The sequence below is a fragment of the Schistocerca cancellata genome, chromosome 7 (assembly GCF_023864275.1).
Source record: "Schistocerca cancellata isolate TAMUIC-IGC-003103 chromosome 7, iqSchCanc2.1, whole genome shotgun sequence".
In the NCBI taxonomy this organism is placed as follows: Eukaryota; Metazoa; Arthropoda; class Insecta; order Orthoptera; family Acrididae; genus Schistocerca; species Schistocerca cancellata.
In genome coordinates, this window is record NC_064632.1 from 340,937,418 (window position 1) to 340,962,194 (window position 24,777).

The 24,777-nt window shown below is 43.7% G+C and overlaps 1 protein-coding gene across 2 annotated transcripts in view; it reads left to right on the top strand.

Annotated features, from left to right (window-relative positions):
- Window positions 1-11,608: 11,608 nt before the first annotated feature.
- The window catches only part of LOC126092570 (nidogen), a 308,151-nt gene continuing 294,982 nt past the window's right edge, over window positions 11,609-24,777 (top strand). For both annotated transcript variants that reach the window (XM_049908247.1, XM_049908248.1), the window contains exon 1: window positions 11,609-11,728. The gene's annotated coding sequence lies outside the window, so the exon portion shown is untranslated. The remainder of the gene's footprint in view (window positions 11,729-24,777) is intronic.

Below are 24,777 nucleotides of genomic sequence, written 5' to 3' on the forward strand. Positions count from 1 at the left end.
CCAACTGGCAATCGAGATAAAGTATCTGGTACCACATTTTTCTTCATCGGAATATATTCCACTGTATAATAAAATTGTTGGAAACCTAAAGCCGATCGTAACAGACGGGCGTTCAGGTGCTGATAGTAATTTAGGGACGTCACAGTGTGATCAGTCACTAACGTTAGCTAGTGTTCCAGCGCATACTGTCAGAACCATCGCAGCTAAAAGCTCCTTTTCCGTGACATCAAACCGCCACTCGTAAGCACTTAATTTGCGACTTGCAAAACATATAGCGTGAAGTTCCACGTTTTCTCCTTTAGAATGGTCCTGACACAATATCGGCCACAATGACACAAAACGAATGTCAGTCGCCAGGAAGAACCGTTTCGAAAAGATAGGATGATAGTAGTAGTAGGTGTGGGCTTCGTGTTTATCTTGGCCACAATAATGCGTTCACAGGATGATAGAGGATAATTTTTTGTTGCAAAGAGTTTTTGATGGCTTGGAACTGACTGGTGCTGGGAGGGCCAGCAGTAACTCCAGTGAGTTGATCACTGTTTTCTGTGTAGATCCTAATGTATTTACAGAAAATCTCGTTAGTCCTAATAATACTCTTAACTGCCTTTGATGCCTTGGTGATGGGAAGATTTTGATGGCAACCATCTTGTCTTTCCCAGCTCTGACTTCAGTAGGATTGACTATGTGTCCTCTAAAACGCACCTCTTGACCGGCAGACATTCATTTCCTTAACCTCAAGATCATTCTGTTTGTGACACTACTTGGAATGCCTCCCGAATAGTTTCACGGGGATCCTGAGACTTTTTGAGGCTATTACTGCAGCTTTGTCACCCAACTGGCACGATCTGGATCAAGGACCGAATCCAGGACACGTATGAAAGTAGTGCCACTTAGATTGAGGCCAAAGGAGAGTGCAGTGTACTCATAGGATTTCACCTGCTTTATACTTTCTGGACTTTTCCGAGAGTGGAATTTGCTTGTACAATGCCATAATGTCCAGTATTGTACAGTATCGGGCACCCTCAAACGGTGCCAGCAAGTCCTGTACAGTTTCGGGTCGAACTCTTTCCGTTGGTAACGTTTTGTTCAACAAGCGGGAACCTAACACAAGATGCATTCATGCTTCCGGTTTGTCTACAAATACGACAACGTTGTTATACATGCTGGAGATCTAATAATTATTTTCAGCCCAGCCCAGTATATTATTAACAAATCAGCCTGATAAGCCATGGTTGAAAAATGCTGACACGAATTATTTACAGAGTAACAGAATAACCTTGGAGAAGATCAGTTTGTTTTCCGAAGAAACATCGGAACACACGAGCAATACTACAATTACGCCCCATTTCTGAAGGTAAGTTGAAGAAAGACAAATCCACTTTTACAGCGTTTGTAGGTTTAGAAGAACCTTCGAGAATGTTGACTGGAATGCACTCTCTGAAATCCCGAATGAAGCTGGAATGAATTGCAAGGATCGATACCTATTGTACAACTTGTACAGGAACGACACTGCAGTTATAAGAGCTGAAGAACATGAAAGGAAAGCAGTACTCGTAGTTGAGAGGGAGTTAGACAGGGTTGCAGCCTATCCCCGATGTTATTGTCTAGAAATGCGCGAGCTTTGAAGAAAACCAAGGAGAAAATTGAAAAGGGAAGTAAATTAATGGAAATAAAATAAAAACTTTGAGGTCTGCCGATTGCATAGTAAATCTGTCAAAAGGGGGAAAGAACTTCTAAGAAAAACTGAATGGAATGGACAGCGTCTTTAAAAGAGGTCGTATGGTGAACAGATAATGAAGTATACTGGTAGTAGAATTAAATCAGCCGACTCTGAGGAGCTTGTTCTATGAAGTGAGACGGTAAAAATATGATATTAGATGAGTTTTATTATTTGAGCAGTAAAATAATAGATGATGGCTGAAGTAGAGAGATGAAATGCGACGATGACCGAAGTAGATTGGATAAAAAATGCAGACTATCAATAGAATGAAAAAATTTTCTGAAATGTTAAGAAGTCATTTCTGATGGTCTTTGTATGGATTATAGCCTCGTACAGAGGTAAAACCTGGACAATAACCAGTTCAAGCAAGAACAGAATAGGAGTTTTTGAAATATGGCGCAACATGAGAACAGTGAAGAGTTTGAAGTATCTCCACACCTGTTAGTGGACATTAATGTGTGGTGTGTTCACCCTTCGCCTTTATAATGGCTTGAATTCTGCTGGGAACACCTTCAGTGAGGTGTCTGAATGTCTGTAGAGGAACTAAAAGCAATTTTTCCTTAAGAGCCGAAACCAGGGTAGGTAGTGATTATTTATGTTTTGTAGTGGAAACAACCATCTACAGTTTAGATGCGCCCTAATAAATGAACGAAAACAGCACAGAGTCTGTAGTACTAGCAGTAAAATTAGTAGTTGGTTAATTCGTTAAGTGGTTTTGCTATGTTCTAACATAGGCAGAAAGTGGTTGTAGTATTAGCGATTTCTTTAAGTACCAGAAATACATACTTAACATTTACAGCTGTGTAGGCTCCCTCGACCAAAGTCAGTTAACATAAAAGCTTTCTGGGAATTGTACTACTTCATACTATAAACAACTATTACTGATAAAACCGAAGTTTCGGTCACAGTTATAGTAATAGCTTTTTACGGCACCATACCAAGAAAACGTTTATGTTAATTAATATATACATTTATTATTATACACGAAAATACTGGATTGTAAGGCGTACGCAGGAGCAGACATAGACTCAGATCACAATATAGTAATGATGAAGAGTGGCTGAAGTTTAAGAGATTAGTCAGGAAGAATCAATACGCAAAGAAGTGGGATACGGAAGTACTAAGGAATGACGAGATGCGCTTGAAGTTCTCTAAGGCTATAGATACAGCAACAAGAAATAGCTTAGTAGGCAGTACAGTTGAAGAGGAATGGGCATCTCTAAAAAGGGTCATCACAGAAGTTGGGAAGGAAAACATAGGCACAAAGAAGGTAACTACGAAGAAACCATGAATAACAGAAGAAATACTTCAATTGATCGATGAAAGGAGGAAGTAAAAAAATGTTCGGGGAAACTCAGGAATACAGAAATACAAGTCGCTGAGGAATGAAATAGATAGGAAGCGCAGGTAAGCTAACAGGAAATGGCTGCAGGAAAAATGTTAAGACATCGAAAAAGAAATGATTGTCGGAAGGACAGACTCAGCATACAGGGAAGTCAAAACAATCTTCGGTGACATTAAAAGCAGCGGTGATAAAATTAAGAGTGCAACGGGAATTCCACTGTTAAATGCAAAGGAGAGAGCGGATAGGTGGAAAGAACACATCGAAAGCCTCTATGAGGGGAAAGCTTTGTCTGAAGTGATAGAAGAAGAAACAGGAGTCGCTTTAGAAGAGATAGGGGATCCAGTATTAGAATCAGAATTTAAAAGAGCTTTGGAGGACTTAAGACAAAATACTGCAGAAGGGATGGATTACATTCCATCAGAATTTCTAAAATCATTGGGGGAAGTGGCAACAAAACGACTATTCACGTTGGTGTGTAGAATGTATGAGTCTGGCGTCATAACATCTCTCGGAAAACCATCATCCACATAATTCCGAAGACGGAAAGAGCTGACAAGTGGGGGATTACCGCACAATCAGCTTAACAGGTCATGCATCCAAGTTTCTTACAAGAACAATTTACAGAAGAATGGAAAAGTCAATTGAGGATTCGCTAGATGACGATCAGTTTGGCTTTAGGAAAGGTAATGGCACCACAGAGGCGATTCTGACGTTACGTTTGGTAATGGAAGCAAGACTAAAGAAAAATCAAGACACGTTCATAGGATTTGTCGACCTGAAAAAAGCGTTCGACAATGTAGAATGTTGCAAGATGTTCGAATTTCTGCGAAAAGTAGGGGTAAGCTCTAGAGAGAGACGGGTCATATACAACACGTACAACAGCCAAGAGGCAATAATAAGTGTGGACGACCAAGAACGAAGTGCTCGTATTAAAAAGGGTGTAAGACAAAGATGTAGCCTTTCGCCCCTACCGTTCAACTGTTCAATATGTACACCGAGGAAGCAATGATGGAAATTAAAAAAAAGGTTCAGGAGTGGAATTAAAATTCAAGGTGAAAGGATATCAATGATATGATTCGCTGATGGCATTGCTATCGCGAGTGAAAGTGAAGAAGAATTACATGATCTGCTGAACGGAATGAACAGTCTAATGAGTACAGAGTATGGATTGAGAGTAAATCGAAGAAGAAGGTAAAGAGAAGTAGTAGAATTGAGAACAGCGAGAAACATAACATCAGGATTGATGGTCACGAAGCAGATGAAGTTAAGGAATTCTGATACCTAGGCAGCAAAATAACCAATGACAGACGGAGCAAGGAGGACATCAAAAGCAGAGCAGCAATGGCAAAAAGGGCATTCCTCTAGAAGTCTACTAATATCGAATATCGGCCTTTATTTGAGGAAGAAACTTCTGAGGATGTACGTCTGGAGTGCAGCACTGTATGGTAATGGAACGTGGGCTGTGGGAAAACCGAAACAGAACAGAATCGAAGCATTTGAGATGTGGTGCAACGGACGAATGTTGAAAATTAGGTGGAATGATAAGGTAAGGGCCGTCCGAAGTGGCCGTGCGGTTCTAGGCGCTGCAGTCTGGAACCGCAAGACCGCTACGGTCGCAGGTTCGAATCCTGCCTCGGGCATGGATGTGTGTGATGTCCTGGGTTAGTTAGGTTTAAGTACACTCCTGGAAATTGAAATAAGAACACCGTGAATTCATTGTCCCAGGAAGGGGAAACTTTATTGACACATTCCTGGGGTCAGATACATCACATGATCACACTGACAGAACCACAGGCACATAGACACAGGCAACAGAGCATGCACAATGTCGGCACTAGTACAGTGTATATCCACCTTTCGCAGCAATGCAGGCTGCTATTCTCCCATGGAGACGATCGTAGAGATGCTGGATGTAGTCCTGTGGAACGGCTTGCCATGCCATTTCCACCTGGCGCCTCAGTTGGACCAGCGTTCGTGCTGGACGTGCAGACCGCGTGAGACGACGCTTCATCCAGTCCCAAACATGCTCAATGGGGGACAGATCCGGAGATGTTGCTGGCCAGGGTAGTTGACTTACACCTTCTAGAGCACGTTGGGTGGCACGGGATACATGCGGACGTGCATTGTTCTGTTGGAACAGCAAGTTCCCTTGCCGGTCTAGGAATGGTAGAACGATGGGTTCGATGACGGTTTGGATGTACCGTGCACTATTCAGTGTCCCCTCGACGATCACCAGTGGTGTACGGCCAGTGTAGGAGATCGCTCCCCACACCATGATGCCGGGTGTTGGCCCTGTGTGCCTCGGTCGTATGCAGTCCTGATTGTGGCGCTCACCTGCACGGCGCCAAACACGCATACGACCATCATTGGCACCAAGGCAGAAGCGACTCTCATCGCTGAAGACGACACGTCTCCATTCGTCCCTCCATTCACGCCTGTCGCGACACCACTGGAGGCGGGCTGCACGATGTTGGGGCGTGAGCGGAAGACGGCCTAACGGTGTGCGGGACCGTAGCCCAGCTTCATGGAGACGGTTGCGAATGGTCCTCGCCGATACCCCAGGAGCAACAGGTCCCTAATTTGCTGGGAAGTGGCGGTGCGGTCCCCTACGGCACTGCGTAGGATCCTACGGTCTTGGCGTGCATCCGTGCGTCGCTGCGGTCCGGTCCCAGGTCGACGGACACGTGCACCTTCCGCCGACCACTGGCGACAACATCGATGTACTGTGGAGACCTCACGCCCCACGTGTTGAGCAATTCGGCGGTACGTCCACCCGGCCTCCCGCATGCCCATATACGCCCTCGCTCAAAGTCCGTCAACTGCACATACGGTTCACGTCCACGCTGTCGCGGCATGCTACCAGTGTTAAAGACTGCGATGGAGCTCCGTATGCCACGGCAAACTGGCTGACACTGACGGCGGCGGTGCACAAATGCTGCGCAGCTAGCGCCATTCGACGGCCAACACCGCGGTTCCTGGTGTGTCCGCTGTGCCGTGCGTGTGTTCATTGCTTGTACAGCCCTCTCGCAGTGTCCGGAGCAAGTATGGTGGGTCTGCCACACCGGTGTCAATGTGTTCTTTTTTTCCATTTCCAGGAGTGTAGTTCTAAGTTCTAGGGGACTAATGACCTCAGAAGTTGTCCCATAGTGCTCAGAGCCATTTGAACCATTTTGATAGGGTAAGGAATGAGGATGTTCTGCGCAGAATCGGAGAGGAAAGGAATGTATGGACAACACTGATAAGGAGAAGGGACAGGATGATAGGACATCTGTTAAGACATGAGGGAATGACTTCCATTGTACTAGGGGGAGCTGTAGAGGGCAAAAACTGTAGCGGAAGACAGAGATTGGAATACATCCAGCAAATAATTGAGGAAGTAAGTTTCAAGTGCTACTCTGAGATGAAGAGGTTAGCACATAAGAGGAATTCGTGGCGGCCGTATCAAATCAGAAGATTAATGGAAAAAATAAGAAAGAAGAAACACGAAAATGTAAACTTAAGAGCCTGTTTTAGCTTCTCAGGTAACAGGATGCAATTGTGAAGAATAAATAAATAAGTAGGTAGTGATACTACATACTGGAGCAAAGACGACGTTCCAGCTCGTGTTCCACTGGGTTCAGGTCGGGAATCTGGACAGGCCAGTTCGTTTCAGGAATGTTATTGCCCACAACCCATTGCCTCATGGATTCTTCTTTATGAGAGCGTGTATTGTCATGTTGATACAAACAATCATCGCCTCTGAATTGTTCCTGTACTGTATGCAGTACACAGCACTACAAAATGTGTTCATATTCTTCTGAGAAGTTGTTAAGAGTAATTAGGGAACCACGCCCTAATCACGACTTCACTGTTGGCACTACATATGCTGACAGGTAACATTCTCCAGGCATTCGCAAAACCCAAACTCTTCCATCACATTGTCACAGGATAATGCGTGACTCGTCATTCCAAATAACTCGTTTTCAGTCATCCACTGTCCAGTAGCATCGCTGCTGACACTACCTCGAGCGTAGCTTAACATTAAATATAGAAATGCGTGACTTGCGAGGAGTTGCTCGATCACTGTACCTCACTCTATTTAACTCCATATGCCCAGTCTTTGTGCTGGCTGGACTCCTTGTAGCACTTTGGAATTCACGAGTGATTTCCACCGCTAATTTAATGGGATTCTTTACAACCATTATCCGCAATGCTCGAAGCTACCTGTCCTTCAGTGCATGAGGTCTTTCTGGTCTTGTTTTAGCTTTGGATGTTCTTCCGTATTCCGACTACACAATCACATTACGAAAAGTCGACTTTGGGAGCTTTACAAGGGTTAAAATGTCGCTGATGGATTTGCTTCTTAGGTGACATCCAAGGACCGACCCGTTCTCCTTTTACTCCTTCTCTACTGACAACAAAATACTCCCCGTCTCCTTTTGTACTGACCGATCAGACTCCTGTGACATCCAGTAGTCAGTTCCGTATTGCTACGAGTGTCCAGATACTTTTGATCAGATTGTCTATATGAGTCTGTCGAACAAATAATGAGAGTTCGTGAACTGAATCAGAAAGAAAAAAATATGGCATAACTTAACTGAAAGAAGGGATCGACTGACACAAAGCTCTCTGAGGCACAAACTCAATTAGATAACAGAAGGAAGTGTGAGAATTGTCCAGAATGGTTCAAATGGCGCTAAGCACTATGGGACATCTGAAGTCATCAGTCCCCTAGACTTAGAACTAAGTAAATCTAACTAACCTAAAGACATCACACACATCCATGCCCGAGGCAGGATTTGAACCTGCGCATGGTTCCAGATTGATGCGCCTAGAACCGCTCGGCCACATCAACCAGCCACAAAAATTGTAGAGCAAGACGAAGCTTTATAGTTCGCAGGTTGAATGGATTGAAGCTGTAACAACAACAACATGTAGCATACATTGTGGTTCCTTAATGCAAATTACGCTCTAGGACAAAAGAACGACGCATCACGAAGCAATTAACTGAACGAGAAGGGAGTCGGTAGATATGATGTACATGTACAAACAAAAAATTACAATTTCATAAAAATTGGATGGTTATTCAAGAGAAAGAGCTTCGCAAATTGAGCAAGTCGATAACAAATTGATCCTCCCCTGACCCTTATGCAAACAGCTTTTGGGCTTGGCAATGATTGACAGAGTTGTTGATGTCCTCCTGAGGGATACTGTTCCAAGTTCTGTCCAATTGTTGTGTTAGATTTTTATAATCCCGAGACGGTTGTAGGGCCTTGCCCATGATGCTCCAGACGTTCTCAATTGGGGAGAGATCCGACGACCTTGCCGGCCAAGGTAGGGTTCGGTAAGTGCGATGACAAGCAATAGAAACTCTCGCCTTGTGTGGGCGGGCATTCTCTTGCTGAAATGTAAGTCCAGGTTGGTTTGCCATGAAGGGCAACAAAACGGAGTGTATAATATCGTCGACATACTGCTGTGCCGTAAGGGTGCCGCGAATTGCAGCCAAAGGGGTCCTCCTATGAAAAGAAGTCGCACCCCAATCCATCACTCCCAGTTGTCAGGCCGTATGGTGGGCGATAGTCAGGTTGGTCTATCACTGTCTGTAGGGTCTCGAGACACGTCTTCGATGGTTATTGGGGCTCAATTGAAATCGTGTCTCATGACTGAAGACAATTCTACTTCAGTCTTGAGATTTCAGGCCGAAGACGTGTATGGAGACGCCCTGGAGGGTCGTGGGATACCAACCTGACTGTCTCTCGCCATACGGCCCAGTAACTAGGAGCGATGTCTCTAGTAATCCATCGAGTACAGTGGTACAGCATCCAGACATGAAATCGAAACCAACAGCTGTATTGTAATTCAGATGCCGTTTATAAACATGCTATCAGATTCGACGCGAAAAACCATCTTCAGGTCCCAAGCATAATCAGCATCAATGTAAGAAACACAATGATGAAGAACAATGGAGCCTAACTGTATTCCGTAACTTCCACTGACAAGGTCACCGGTGGTCAGACAAACGTTGGTGGCCTTGTTACTGGAAATTACGGAATCCATTTATTTTCGGCCCCGCTGCATTCGACTTTGTTGACTGAACATGGTGGTGTAATACGCTTAACAAGTTGTACTGTTCCCATTTGAAGATTCAGTTGGTCTTCGTTATTGTGATTTGATACGGTGGTGGCAGGTTACGCTTGGAGCCTGAAGATGGAGCTTTTTCGGGTCGAAACTGGTAGCATGTGTTGAATAAACGACTTTTGAAATACAATACAGGTGTTGGTTCCAATTTTCATTATTCAAGTACCAAGAGTGACGGCGTGGGGTGCCATTTCTTTTCATAGCAGAATCCCTTTGGCTGTTATTCGCAGCACCCTTACAGCACAGCGATGCTTCAATCATATTCTGCGCCGTGTTTTGTTGCCCTTCATGGCAAGCCATCCTGGACTTACATTTCAGCAAGATAATGCCCACCCACACACGGCGAGAGTTTCTATTGCTTATCATCGTGCTTGCCAGACCCTACCTCTGCCAGCAATGTCTCCGGATCTCACACCAACTGAGAATGCTTGGAGCATTATGCATAAGGCCCTCCAACCAACTACGGATCTTGGCGATCTAACACGGCAGTTAGAATTTGGCACATTATCCCTCAGAAGGACATCCAACAACTCTGTCACGCAATGCCAAGCCGAATAACTGCTTGCATAAGAGCCAGAAGCTGGCCAACGCATTATTGACTTCCTCAGTTTGTGAAGTTCTTTCTCTTGAGTAAATCATCCAATTTTTCTGAAAGTGTGATCATTTGTTTGTCTGTACATGCACATCACATATACTGATTACCATACCATTCAGAAAATTTCTTCGTGGTGTGTCTTTTTTATTTTAGAGTGTCTTTTGTAATGTTTTCAACTTGTCAGAGGACGGATGAATAAAAAATAAAGTGATTCGTTGCTATTCTAGTTATGTGGTACATACACTACTGGCCATTGAAATTGCTACACCAAGAAGAAACGCAGATGATAAACAGGTATTAATTGGACAAATATATTATACTGGAACTGACATGTGATTACATTTTCAAGCAATTTGGGTGCATAGATCCTGAGAAATCAGTACCCGTAATAACGGCCTTGATACGCCTGGGCATTGAGTCAAACAGAGCTTGGATGGCGTGTACAGCTACCGCTGCCTGTGCAGCTTCAACACGATACCACAGTTCATCAAGAGTAGTGACTGGCGTATTGTGACGAGCCAGTTGCTCGGCCACCATTTACCAGACGTTTTCAATTGGTGAGAGATCTGGAGAATGTGCTGGCCAGGGCAGCAGTCGAACATTTTCTGTATCCAGAAAACATGCAACATGCCGTCGTGCATTATCCTGCTGAAAAGTAGGGTTTCGCAGGGATCGAATGAAGGGTAGAGCCAAGGGTCGTAACACATCTGAAATGTAATGTCCATTGTTCAAAGTGCCGTCAATGCGAACAAGAGGTGACCGAGACGTGTAAACATTGGCACCCCACACCATCACGCCGGGTGATACGCCAGTATGGCGATGACGAATACACGCTTGCAATGTGCGTTCATCGCGATGTCGCCAAACACGGATGCGACCATCATGATGCTGTAAACAGAACCTGGATTCATCCGAAAAAATGACGTTTTGCCATTTGTGCACCCAGGTTTGTCGTTGAGTGCAACATCGCAGGCGCTCCTGTCTGTGATGCAGCGTCAAGTGTAACCACAGCCATGAACTCCGAGCTGATAGTCCATGCTACTGCAAACGTCTTCGAACTGTTCGTGCAGATGGTTGTTGTCTTGCAAACGTCTCCACCTGTTGACTCAGGGATCGAGACGTGGCTGCACGATCCGTTACAACCATGCGGATAAGATGCCTGTCATGTCGACTGCTAGTGATACGAGTCCGTTGGGATCCAGCACGGCGTTCCGTATTGCCCTCCTAAACCTACCGATTCCATATTCTGCTAACAGTCATTGGATCTCGACCAACGAGAGTAGCAATGTCGCGATACCATAAACAGCGATCGCGATAGGCTACAATCCGACCTTTATCAAAGTCGGAAACCTGATGGTACGCATTTCTCCTCCTTACACGAGGCATCACAACAACGTTTCACCAGGCAACGCCGGTCAACTGCTGTTTGTGTATGAGAAATCGGGTGGAAACTTTCCTCATGTTAGCACGTTGTAGGTGTCGCCACCGGCGCCAACCTTGTGTGAATGCTCTGAATAGATAATGATGTGCATATCACAGCATCTTCTTCCTGTCGGTTAAATTTCTCGTCTGTAGCACGTCATCTTCGTGGTGTAGTAATTTTAATGGCCAGTAGTGTATTTGAATTGTTTCCCCTGTCACATCAACTCCTGACGGTGTTTACAGGTGTACGCAGTCTGGAGGCACCCAATTGAAGCCAGTGATGGCTGCGCATGGAGACCCAGTTGTGGGAGCGGGCTGCAGGCGTCATGGCGAGAGGTCGCCTGGGATAAGGAGACGGGAAGTCGGCGGGCGGCCACTCAAGTTGGCAGCCGTGGCTGCTCCCCCACCCCACCCCTTCTCGCCGCTGCGCGGGCTGCTGCTCCGGGTCCCTGCTTCTGCTGCACCAGTCTTCTGCCGGCGGCGCGTCTGACGACCGCTGCTCATCCTTCTGGTGCCGGACTACACGCAGGTTAGTGGCGCCCTTCGCGTCTTCTGCTTACAATCGCGCAAATTTTCCGAAGCTCCACGTGCGCTCAGCGAACTCTACGGACACCGCCTAGTTGCATACCAAGGATTTTTTTTTATCCTGCAAGAATGCGTCCCTAAAAACCGGCCCCGAGTGCAGACTTCTCGCCAGTTACCCACGAATTGTTGCCCACCTCAAGCAGATACAACAACAAAGAGATAAACATGTAATAATTAGATACTATAGAAATACCATTTAAGCTAATGCAAAGGAGTATATTTACTGAAATAATCTCATCTATTACATTACATTAGATACTGAAAATGACCTGCTTGCGCTTCAATGCAGTTTAGCACGCGTCCTAGTATGTTAACATACACTTTGCGCAACTCTGCCGCCTCAATTTTCAAACTTTCATTTCGAGAAATTTCCTTCCAGTCTTCTAACGTTATACGGATATTTGCGTACACCTTTCCCTTTAGTCTGCCCCACAGGTAACAATCACAAGTGGTTAGGTCCGGCGAACGGGGCGGCCACGGTGCTTTGCTGACATCCAGGCCCGAGGCAGGATTCGAACCTGCGACCGTAGCGGTCGCGCGGTTGCAGACTGAAGCACCTAGAACCGCTCGGCCACATCGGCTAGCTCATCTTATGGGACCCACAATACGACTTGCCGACACGGCACATTACACACTGGTTTCTCTGCCGTGAAGAGGTTCCTCAGTAATCCTATAGGGATTGTCTGTTTACCAGTATCTGGTGTTCTGGAAGTTCACATGTCCTGTCAAATGGAACCAGGCTTCATCACATACAATAACAGTAGCGGATCCAACATTCCACTCTCAGCTGTTTGACATAACCATGTACTGTAATTCACGCGTTTTGCCTTATCTTCTTCCTTCAGTTCTGGGAAATATGTCATTTTATAGGGCTCCATTCTATATTGGGTAAAACACGTTGACAAGACCCACACGAAATCCACTTGTTGCAATGATTTATCAGTCGACTTCTTTGGACTCTGGGTCATTCGTGCTAGAATATCCGCGACTACAGCAGGTGTACGAATGGACGGGGCTCGATTATTTTTTGCGTTTACAACTGATCCTGTAGGACGCCACTTTGTCACCAAATCCTGTACTCTGGTCTCAGTTGGTATAAAAGAGCCAGGAAATTTCTTTGTAAAAATGTCCCTAGTTAACTTAAATGAAGCAGTAGACACGTACGGCCCCAGTATTGCGATTCCTTCTTGCAGAAGATACATCTCACTGATATATTTAGTTCACACGTCTTAACCAGGCCGCAACGGATTTCGTAGTGACAATAGAAAACGTAACCGCAACAATTTCGAATCAATAAATGACAATCGGCGAGCGACAATGAGTAGTCCAGTACTCGGGGCCGGTTTTCCGTGTGCGCCACCCCGTACAATAACATCAGTTTCCGTCGTCCAATATACGCCCATGCACGAAGCTGTTATCGGCCTCTCATGTTTGAGACAGAATTGACAACTTCAAGGAGACATGCCTCACTTTACCCCCCAATGCTCAGATGTGACAGCATCAAACATCGCATTGTTAAATAAATGCAGTCTTCACTTCCAATATGTTTTTGTTTCTGAACAATGCATACAGAAACCCACAGGTCCATCTTCCGGCGCTGGTTGCGATTTGATTCTAGCGTCGATTTTTGACAGTTCTCTACCTTCTAGGCAAATATGGCTTCTTTGTTGTTATAAACATGTGAAAACTGGTTTGGTGCCGTTCCCCATGTCAGTCTATCGTGTGCAACTTTTATCATATCCCCGGTAACTAGTGCAATCTACACCCAATTGAACCTGCTCCCCGACACTTCTCTCCATGACTAAATTAACTATTTCTTGATGCCTCAGATTGTGTATCCTGTCAACTTGTCCCTTCTTTTAGTCAAACCGTTCCATAAAGCTCTGTTCTCTCCAGTTCACTCCAATACTTCTGCATACATTACGTTATCTATCAATCTAATTTTGAGCATTCTTTTGTTGCTCCACGTCTCAACACTTCTTTCTCTTCGTGCCTGTAACGCTTATCGTCAACATTTCTTTTCAATGGCTGGATATACTAAAAAAGATTACTTTCGCAAAAGACTTTTAAACACTTAAATTTTGATTTGGCACTATTTTTGGGTGGGGGGGAGGGGTGGGGGGGGTGGGGGGAAGCAGTTTTTGCTATTACCATTCTGCATTTTATATACTGGTACTCTTTCCTTCTGTCGTCGTTAGCTGTCCCACAAAGCAAAAATCATACATTACTTTCAGCACCTCGTTTCCTATTTTAATTCTTTCAGTCTCGGCATACTTAACTCGACTACATTCCATTACATTTTTGTTGCTTTTATTGATATTCATCTTAAAATTTCTTCTCAAGATGCTAGTCATTCGTTCAACTAACTTCCCATGTGCTTTCTCTCTCTGACAGAATCGCAGTCGTCAACAAAAAAGTTCTGCTTGGTTTCCTTTGCTGTTGATCAAATACAGATCGAATAACACCGATGATACATTGTAAAGCTGTTTTCCTCCATTCTCAGTAACTGCTTTCCTTCCATGTCCATCGACTCTTGGAATTGTCGTCCCTTTGATGTCCAACGGCTCAGAATTGCAGTGAGTGTATTCCAGTCAACAGTACCTAAACTAATAATCGTTTATTACGTAAATGTTGAAGACGCTTTAACGATACGTAAATTCAGACGTAATCCCTACAACCACTGTCTGTTCGGCTTTTCCGTAAATGTGAGTAAATCAAGGACCAGCAGCCTTTGCTGCTGATCTCGCAAATCGCGTTAACGCACTGGCGTCGGAGGCGGCTGTATCTTATTTGATTCCTGTTGGCAGAAGGGATTTCAACTACCAGAATGTAGCCGACATGGGGAAAACAGGTGTTTGACAATATCTTACGTTAAATTCCAGAGGATTCTACGACATAAGCATTCAACACTCCACTTTACAGTCTTAAGTATGCTCACGATACAGTCGGATAACTAAGGCAAATTACCGTTAGGGTCTTTAATAAAATATAGTGGAGATCGATTCAAAAATGTGTGTGAAATCTTATGGGACTTAACTGCTAAGGTCACAAGTCCATAAGTTTACACATTACTTAACCAATTATCCTAAGGACAAACACACACACCCATGCCCGAGGGAGGACTCGAACCTCCGCCGGGACCAGCCGCACAGTCCATGACTGCAGCGCAGTAGACCGCTCGGCTAATCCTGCGCGGCGGAAATAGATTACGTTACATTTTGAACGGGAACGCACGTCTACAAATGCACCATTTGAAGGGCTAAACATGCAAAATAATGAGTTCCGCTGTCGTCCGTCTGCTGGCTAAGAGGGCTGTAGTAAACCACTCTACCTATGCTAATTGTTATGTTTCAAATGAACTTTAGAATGTGATAACAATAACCAGTGCCATAAAGAGGAAAAGAATGCAGACCATCAGTGGCGGAAGAGACATGGAATGTACAGTGTGAGCGGGGGGGGGTGTGGCCGAGCGGCTCTAGGCGCTTCAGTCTGGAACCGCGCGACCGCTACGGTCGCAGGTTCGAATCCTGCCTCGGGCATGGATGTGTGTGATGTTCTTAGGTTAGTTACGTTTAAGTAGTTCTAAGTTCTAGGGGACTGATGACCTAAGATGTTAAGTCCCATAGTGCTCAGAGCCATTTGAACCTGAGTATTGCTGCAGTTTCGTTCTCGTACCACTGAAAATATGAGTGAAATAAAATGTTAGTAAATTTTGGAAATTTGTGGTAAGTTCCTATGGGACCAAACTGCTGAGGTCATCGGTCCCTCGGCTTACACACTACTTAATCTAACTTAAACTAACTTACGCTAAGGACAACACACTCACCCTTGCCCGAGGGTGGACTCGAACCTCCGAGAGGGGGAGCCGCGCGTACCGTGGCAAGACGCCTAGACCGTGCGGCTACCCCGCGCTGCTAGAATATTAGCGTGAGTGGTGTTGAGAAACAGCTGAAATCGTTAAAACTGAGTTGTTCTTCAGGGCGATCTATATTGAACTCACGGCTAAGTTAGCCGCTCTTTTAACTGTCATGTATCGTAGATACCTTGAACAAAAACTATGCACACTGCCCAGTAATTGGAAGAAAGAACGGGTCACACCCGTCCACAAGAAGGTCAGTAAAAGTAATCCACAAGACTACTGTCCAGCACCCTTGACATCGATTTGCTGTAGCATCTTAGCACACATTCTGAACTCAAACACAGTGAGGTATCTCTAACAAAATGACCTCCGCCATGCCAAGCAACGTGGATTCCGAAAACATAGATCACGTGAACTCCAGCTCGCACTTTTCTCACTTGACATACTGAAAGCTTTGGATCAACACAGTCAGGTAGATTCAATATTTCTCTTTTTTCAAAAAGCATTTGACTCAGTACCACATCTGCACTTATTACCAAAAGTATGATTGTATGGTGTGTCAAGCGAAATTTGCGATTGGACTGAGGATCTATGGGTAGAGAAGACGCAGCAAATTATCTTGGATGGGAGTCATCATACAGTAAAAGCTTCAGGTGTGCCCCAGGGAAGTGTGCTGGGAACCTGGGTTATAATGTTGTATATTAATGACACTGCAGACAATGTTAATAGTTACCTCAGACTTTTCCTAAATAAAGCAGTTATCTATAACGAAGTACTTTCTGAAATAAGCTGTGTAAATATTCAGTCAGATCTTGATAAGATTTCAAACTGGTGCAAAGACTGGCAACTTGCTTAAAATGTTCAGAAATGTAATACTGTGTACTTCATAAAACGAAAAAACAAAGTATGCTATGACTATAGTATCAATGAATCACAGTTGGAATCCAGCAAGATAGGCCGGAGATTGCGGTCATGCGTGCATAAGGTGTGCCTGCTTGTGCGGATGTGAGGGTATTTTCCTTTCTTCTCGGAAGAAAGCTTTTGCCGAAAGCGTAGTGCGTAACAGTCATTTCGTTGTACCTGTCTGCAACTCAACGTGGCATCTTTATGGTGACTGTCAGTCTACCCTTTTCATAATTGTTATCAGTTCAATAAGTCATGGTTGCAAAATACTACACGTATGATTTACAGAAGAATGGTAAAGCTGGTAGAAGCCGACCTCGAGGAAAATCAATTTGGGTTCTGGAGAAATGTAGGAACATATGAGATAGTACTGATCTTACGACTTATCTTAGAAAATAGGTGAAAGAAAGACGAACCTACGGAGCATTTGTAGACTTAGTGAAATCTTTTGACAAATTTAGCGAGAGCAGGCACTGCAGGGAAAACAGCAAGCGTTGAAATTAAGTTTGCAGGACAGCCACAAGTCGCAGTCAATACGTTTTATTGACCTGTTTCTGTCATTTTAACATCAGCATTTTCAGAAACTGTGGAATTTCCAGTTCAAGAAATGATGTAATCATCGAACTACTTTGAACTGTACATTCCACACTTTCTGACGATGCTCTTGTTAAAATGAGCGAAACAGGTCAATAAAAACATATTGGTTACGACTTGTGACAGTCCAACAAGCCTTACTAAGCTTTTGACAATGTTGGCTGGGATACACTTCTTGACATTCTGAAGGTAGTTGTTGTAAAATAAAGGGAGCGAAACGTTGTATACAACCTATACAGAAACCAGATGTCAGTTACAGGTGTCAAAGGGCATGGAACGGAAGCAGTGTTTGAGGTGGGTGTGAGACAGGTCTGTAGCCTATCCCCGATGTTACCCAATCTGCGCACTGAGTAAGAGGGGAAGGAAACCAAAGGAAAATTCCCAGAAGGAATTAAAGTACAGGGAGAAGAAATAAAAACTTGTTGCCCATGACATTGCAATTCTGTCAGAGGCAGCAAAGGATGTGGATGAGCAGGTGTACGGAATGAACAGTGTTTTGAAAGGAGGACATAAGATGAACGTCAACAAGAACAAAACAAAGGTAATGGATCGGAGTCGAATTAAATCAGGCGAAGCTGATGGCACTAGATTGGGAAGTGAGACACTAAAAGTAGTAGATGAGTCTTGCTATTTGGACAGCAAAATAACTGGTGATGACCGAAAAGGAGAGAAGATAAAATGCAGACTGGCTATAACACGAAAAAAATTACAGAATATGATAAATTTGTTAACATCCAACAGATTTAAGTTATGGGAAATCTTTTCTAAAGGTATTTGTCTGAAGGTTAGCGTTGTATGGAACTAAAATGTGGGCGATGAGCAGTTCAGACAAGAAGAGAATAGAAGCTTTTGAAATGTGGTGCTACAGAAGAGTACTGAAGATTAGATGGCTAGATCCTGTAACTAATGAGGAAGTACTGAATAGAACTAGGGAGAAAAGAAATTTGTGCTATTATTTGACTAGAAGAAGGGATAGGTTGATAGGATATCCTATGAGACATCAAAGAATCATCAGTTTAATACTGCAAGGAAGTGTGGTGGGTAAAAATCGTAGATGGAGACCAACTGACGAATACAGTAAGTAAGTTCAAATGGGTGTAGGTTGCAGTAGTTATTCGGAGATGAAGGGGCTTGCACAGGATAGAGTAGCGTGGAGAGCTGCATCGAATCACTTTAAGGCCTGGAGACCACAACAACAACATCATCTAAGTCGTGAGCAGGCGAGTCGAAGGGGTCGGTAAAAGCACCAGAGTGAAGTGGTTGAAAGGTGCAGTGTTCACCGAAATGAACTTGGAAAAAGTGGATGAAAAATCTTTCTGATTGACTTAGATGTGAGTATCTGCTTCTCTGTAGTCGCCACATTCGAATAACAGACACTCATCCGCGATGTTATTATTACTTGGCTATTAATGACATAGATGATCTTTTCCTTTATATCTGAATCCTAGTCTGCTGGTTTTTGTACAGTGCATGGTGCTTTTTCCACGCTTGTAGTGCCCATTACACCGTATGCGCTCCGATCTCTCTTATTAAACCCCTGCGCATATTAAGTCATGTATAGGATTGTAGCAGGAAAATTGTTTTGCCGTCTATCTACAACATTGATTCTATAAATACACCCATACGTCTCCCACACCCATATAATCTGTGGTAAGAACGTCCGCGTAGCCGCCAATTATTCCCGACAATACTAGTGACTGTAACAACACGAGTCTGAAGCTCTCCGACTTCATCTTTCAGGCCAGCTAAAGGAAGGGACGTTAGAGTTTAGCATACCGTCGACTCCCAAGTCATTATTGACAGAAAACAAGTTCGAAATGGGAATGGAGAAAAAATTCGAGGATGACCTTGTTTAATGTACCTCCCGGGAATTCACCTGCATCAGGATAGCCGAACAGAGATTTGAATCCCCACTTCCCTAAAATAAGAGTCCACTGTCTTAACTGCTATGTCACTTGACTCGATGTCGATCCTAAATACTGAAATGTTACCCCCTTCCACTAACAAAGAATTAGCCAAGCGGTCTAGGGCGCTGCAGTCATGGACTGTGCGGCTGATCCCGTCGGAGGTTCGAGTCCTCCTTCGGACATGGGTGTGTGTGTTTGTCCTTAGGATAATTTAGGTTAACTAGTGTGTAAGCATAGGGACTGATGACCTTAGCAGTGAAGCGTAAGATTTCACACACATTCGAACATTTGAACTAACAAAGAATCGCTTGAGAGTCTTGTTTGCAGCTTTCTTTGAGGACTAATTGGATGTTCGCAGAATTCTCCGAACAACTCCTTATCTTCTTTTTGCCCACTCTACATTTGGACCTATTGTATTCGCTCCTTCCTCTTCAAACCCTAGATATTTAATCGGTGCGATATATGCCAGAGGTTTATCAGTGAAGTCTGGTGCTATAGGTGGTTTTGGTCCAGTGGAAGAGTATTATCTACCATCTGAGCGTATTTACGGCGAGTCGTGATGCACATATAGCTGAAACGATATCATGCAGTTCTGGGTTTACTTGCAGTTATTTGACAGTTATACTTGCTTGCACGCAGTTATTACATGGCAAATGAATAGTTTGAGATTGCATTTCACTTCACCTGTTAAAACAACTTTTCTCTTCTAGGAAAGGACAATTAAGAGTCACGTTCACGCAGCTGCGCTAACTTACCATTTCTCCATTATACTTTCATTTTTTCACTTTTTTTCTTTATTGCTTCTTCAGCCCATTTCTTTTCTTGTGTTCTTCTAGTTGTCTGCTAGGAAACGTGCCCACTTCTTAACTTCGTCTCCATAGTTTGTCCAATCTTTGATTCCTGCTTATTTGTGGAAATCAAAGATGTTTCCGTTTTTACCTAAGACTGTTAAATCTTCATTCTAACTTTTATAGTACAGTTTAGCGTGTTAGAATTCATTTCTTAAATTTGCATGCAAACCATAAACAGTTTCTCGTAATTTCATCTGTGCTTTTCTTTTTTTGTTTGTGTTCTTCTGTTTTACTTCTTAACTGAACTACGTATTTCTGCTATTTTATGTTGACTAACATCCTCCCTACAATCATTCTTTCTATTTTCATTGTTTGATTTCCTTTTGTCTATTCTAAACTAGCATTTCTGGACGATTGCTGCCCTGAAATGCTGATTTTTCTATTTCTAGAGAATTATTTTTGTTATTAACTTGTTTTGTTGAGTCGTTCTTTGGAAATATTGCTTTAATGGCATATTTTTCTTCTCCATTGATACAGGATCTCTCAGAAATGTTGCGACAAACTTCGAGGAGTTATAGAAGGTGTCTTGAGGAACAAATCGAGGATAGCAAACTGTGCCCGGAAACGTCATGCAACTACACTACAGAACGTCGAAGTTAAGGTGACGGCGCCTGCCGCTAGGCAACCCCTTCGGCAGCAAACGTGACTTTGTACGCTGACGGACCGTAGGCGTAAAGTCTCGCAATTTCGTTTGTTATTCAGTGATCGCGATTGATGGCCAAAATCGCCAGTGGAAAAGATGGAGTTAGCTGCTGTGTAGAACAGGCCGTGTCTCCTATGAATGTGATACTCTGTTGCATCGGTGAATGACAGTTTCGGACACGGGTTTCCATCTGCAGTTTGTTTTTCTCTTGAGTACCGAAAAACAATGGAGATTTTTTAGGGTTCCAGGAGAAAAATTAAACTGCGGATGGAAATCCGTGTCGAAACAGTCATCCACCCAGGCAACAGAACATCGCTTTCACAGGAGAGAAGGCCTTTCTACACAGCTGCTAACTCCATCTCCTCCCCTGGCTATCGTGACAATCAGTCGCGATCACTAAATATCAAGCAAGATTCCGAGACGTTCCGCCTACAGTCCTTCATCGTACAATCTCACGTTTGCTGCCGAAAGGATGGCCTAGTAGCAGGAGCTGGCGCCTATAACTTTGACGCTCCCTAGCGCCGTTGGATGGCGTTTCCGGGTACGGTTTTCTATCCTCGATTTGTTCCTCAAGACACCTATAACCTCTCGAAGTTTGTTGCAACATTTCTTGGGCACCCTGTACAAACTAATAGCAATTAGGTTACTGTTAAGCTATCGTGAGGAACTCCTAACGTCGACTGTTTTTCTAATGAGCACACTCGGTGTTTTTTTTTCCACTAAGAATACTTCGAGCCAATCACACACGTGAGCCATTTTGTACTTAGCGATCACACTAGGATCCATCTTGTTCGCTCTGTGACTGACTGCCACAATATCCACAATATGCACATCTAAAAACGTTTGTAACGGCAAACATTTTGAGTCCAATGAAGATTTTGTATCAGTTGCAGATTGTTATTTTGCGGTCATGCCAGAAATAGATATGGAATCTACACATCGCTAAATGTTTGTAAGACTTGCAATGGCATCTAAGAACACACATCCATACTTACGTAGGACTGAATTCTCTTATCTATAACCAACATTAATACTCTTCTCTGTAAACTAAATCAATAGCTACACTGATTTTCATCTAGGGTGGAACAAGATGGGAATTTTAATTGCGGATTCCGAACTATCGTCCTCTCATGTGTAAGTGCTGCGCAGTGCGTAATTCAGAGAATGTTGTACGATCTGTGTAAGGTTATTCTTTATCAAGCGCATGAGATATGCCGAGCAGTACAAGTTTAAGGCAACAGTAGGAAAAGACGTAAAGGTCATGTCATTCATCACTTACATTGCTACTTCAGCACTATTCTGTCCCTGGAACACCGGGACTCCCCGGTTTTGTTACTTACGAAATGAATACTTCTCTGCCCCGGAAACAGTGGGATTCCCCCATTTCATTACGCAGACAATGGTCGCTTGCACTTATTTATACACAAATTTCGCAATCGCACACAAAGAGGGTGTTGCGGGTTATCAGAAATATTTTCCCTGCCGCGCCACTGTTCAGTTGCAACATTTTTCGGTCGCCGAATGTAGGGTATTCCCGATCGTTCGAATTCAGAGTGATGTACTCGCGAGAAATTTTCAGCTCTGAAAATAAACCAATGAGGTCGGTGTTTATCTGGTGTTACGCAGAGCCACTGACCGTTGAAAGACACTCTCTTCGTTATCATAGTCGCTAATTTTAGTGCTCGCTTGTGTAAACAGCTACGTAACTCTAATGAAATTACTGCTACATTCGTCGAAAAACCTTATCACTCGTAAAGAAATACTTACGAAAATCTATTAGAAAATGGGAGAGACTCGGGAATGTTGGCTTTTATTATTATATAGAAACACAAGTTCAGCACTTACAAGCAAATTACACAGCATCCAAAATCAGTTTCGATGCTGTCGTACGAGAGTGTGCGGGAAAGTAATGCCTCCGAATATTTTATGTGAAAACTTTTCAAGCTTCGTAAGTAAAACAAACGTTCTTAACATTCTACATATTTATTCTTAATGTGCACATATTTTCAATGTTCTGCCGCTATAGGGGCTCCAAATTGTAGTGTGTAACATGGCAGTGTACAACATAACTATGCCGGTGCGTGAGAAACAGCGTGCTGTAATGGAATTTCGAATTTGAAGTGTTCATCGACACATGGAGCACCCTCTCTTCAGCACGACAATGCCAAACCACACACGATCGCTGCGACATCTGTAACAATCCGACGCCTTGGGTTCACTATCATCGATATCCTCCATACAGCCCCGACTTCGCCCCATCCGATTTTCATCTGTTCCCAAAGCTTAAAGAACGCCTTCGAGGACATCACTTTGATAGTGCTGAAGCTGTGCACGCAGAGGTGAGGTTGTGCCTCCGTCAACGAAGTCAAAAACATTCCACAGCAAAGGTATCAACAGAAAAATGAGTTCATCAGCAGGGTGACTACCTTGAGAAATAAATATGAAGACATGAAGAATAAAGAAGTAGAATGTTAATAAACTTTGTTTTATTTAAGAAACTATAAGAGTTTTCACATAAAAAAATTCTGAGGCATTTGTTCTCAGCACGGCATCGTAGTTTCTTCAAAGGACCTCCGTACTGATAGTGAATATTAAAATCTGAAAACGATAAAGGAAGAGAAAAAAATATTAAGAAGAACTAAAGAGTTGCTACTGGCATGTTGAATGTACGGCTCGGTATGTTACACGTGTTCGTGAGATTATCGACCATAGATTATAGAGCGAAGAAATTCAAATGTAAATTTTTGAGTCACAGCCAAAAATAAAATTCTGGCTGCATCTTTTCAAAAAGTAACGTATATTAAATGGTTCAAATGGCTCAAAGCACTATGGGACTTAATATCTGAGGTCATCAGTCCCCTAGACTTCGAACTACTTAAACCTAACTAACCTAAGGGCATTACACACATTCATGCCCGAGGCAGGATTCGAACCTGCGACCGTAGCAGCGGTTCCCGACTGATGCACCTAGAACTACTCGGTCACAGCGGCCGGCCGTAACATACATAGTTTGAGGCTCGGCAAGTTGGTGAATGCTAATGAGTGCTGCTAGACACTTGTCTTATTCAGATGAAGATCGTGTTTGTAGAACATGTTTGATTTCAGTTCAGCGTTGATTTGTCTTCGTCAAAATAAAATAAAATAAAATAAATGTAAGTTTGATAATCGTAGGACTCATCATATGCCAAGTTCAATTTTCACCCATCGTAGCCACCCTAAATGAATGCCGTTTGGTCATGTAAGATGATGTAGTATTGTTTCTGACCAGTTTCTTTTCTCGTCACATTAACGACAGGATGTAAAAACATACTGATAAGCCAAAACACAATGACCACGGCACGTGACGCTGTAAGTGAAGTACACAGCGTATTTGACGATTATAGGTAGAAACGAAACGAGCGAATAGAGGACACTGAAACAAGTAAACAGTCCTACGAGGTGCATTCAAGTTCTAAGGCCTCCGATTTTTTTTCTAATTAACTACTCACCCGAAATCGATGAAACTTGCGTTACTTCTCGACGTAATCGCCCTGCAGACGTACACATTTTTCACAACGCTGACGCCATGATTCCATGGCAGCGGCGAAGGCTTCTTTAGGAGTCTGTTTTGACCACTGGAAAATCGCTGAGGCAATAGCAGCACGGCTGGTGAATGTGCGGCCACGGAGAGTGTCTTTCATTGTTGGAAAAAGCCAAAAGTCACTAGCAGCCAGGTCAGGTGAGTAGGGAGCATGAGGAATCACTTCAAAGTTGTTATCACGAAGAAACCGTTGCGTAACGTTAGCTCGATGAGCGGGTGCGTTAGCTTGGTGAAACAGCACACGCGCAGCCCTTCCCGGACGTTTTTGTTGCAGTGCAGGAAGTAAACTGTTCTTCAAAACATTTTCGTAGGATGCACCTGTTATTGTAGTTCCCTTTGGAACGCAATGGGTAAGGATTACGCCCTCGCTGTCCCAGAACATGGACACCATCATTTTTTCAGCACTGGCGGTTACCCGAAATTTTTTTGGTGGTGGTGAATCTGTGTGCTTCCATTGAGGTGACTGGCGCTTTGTTTCTGGATTGAAAAATGGCATCCACGTCTCATCCATTGTCACAACCGACGAAAAGAAAGTCCCATTCATGCTGTCGTTGCGCGTCAACATTGCTTGGCAACATGCCACACGGGCAGCCATGTGGTCGTCCGTCAGCATTCGTGGCACCCACCTGGATGACACTAATCGCATTTTCAGGTCG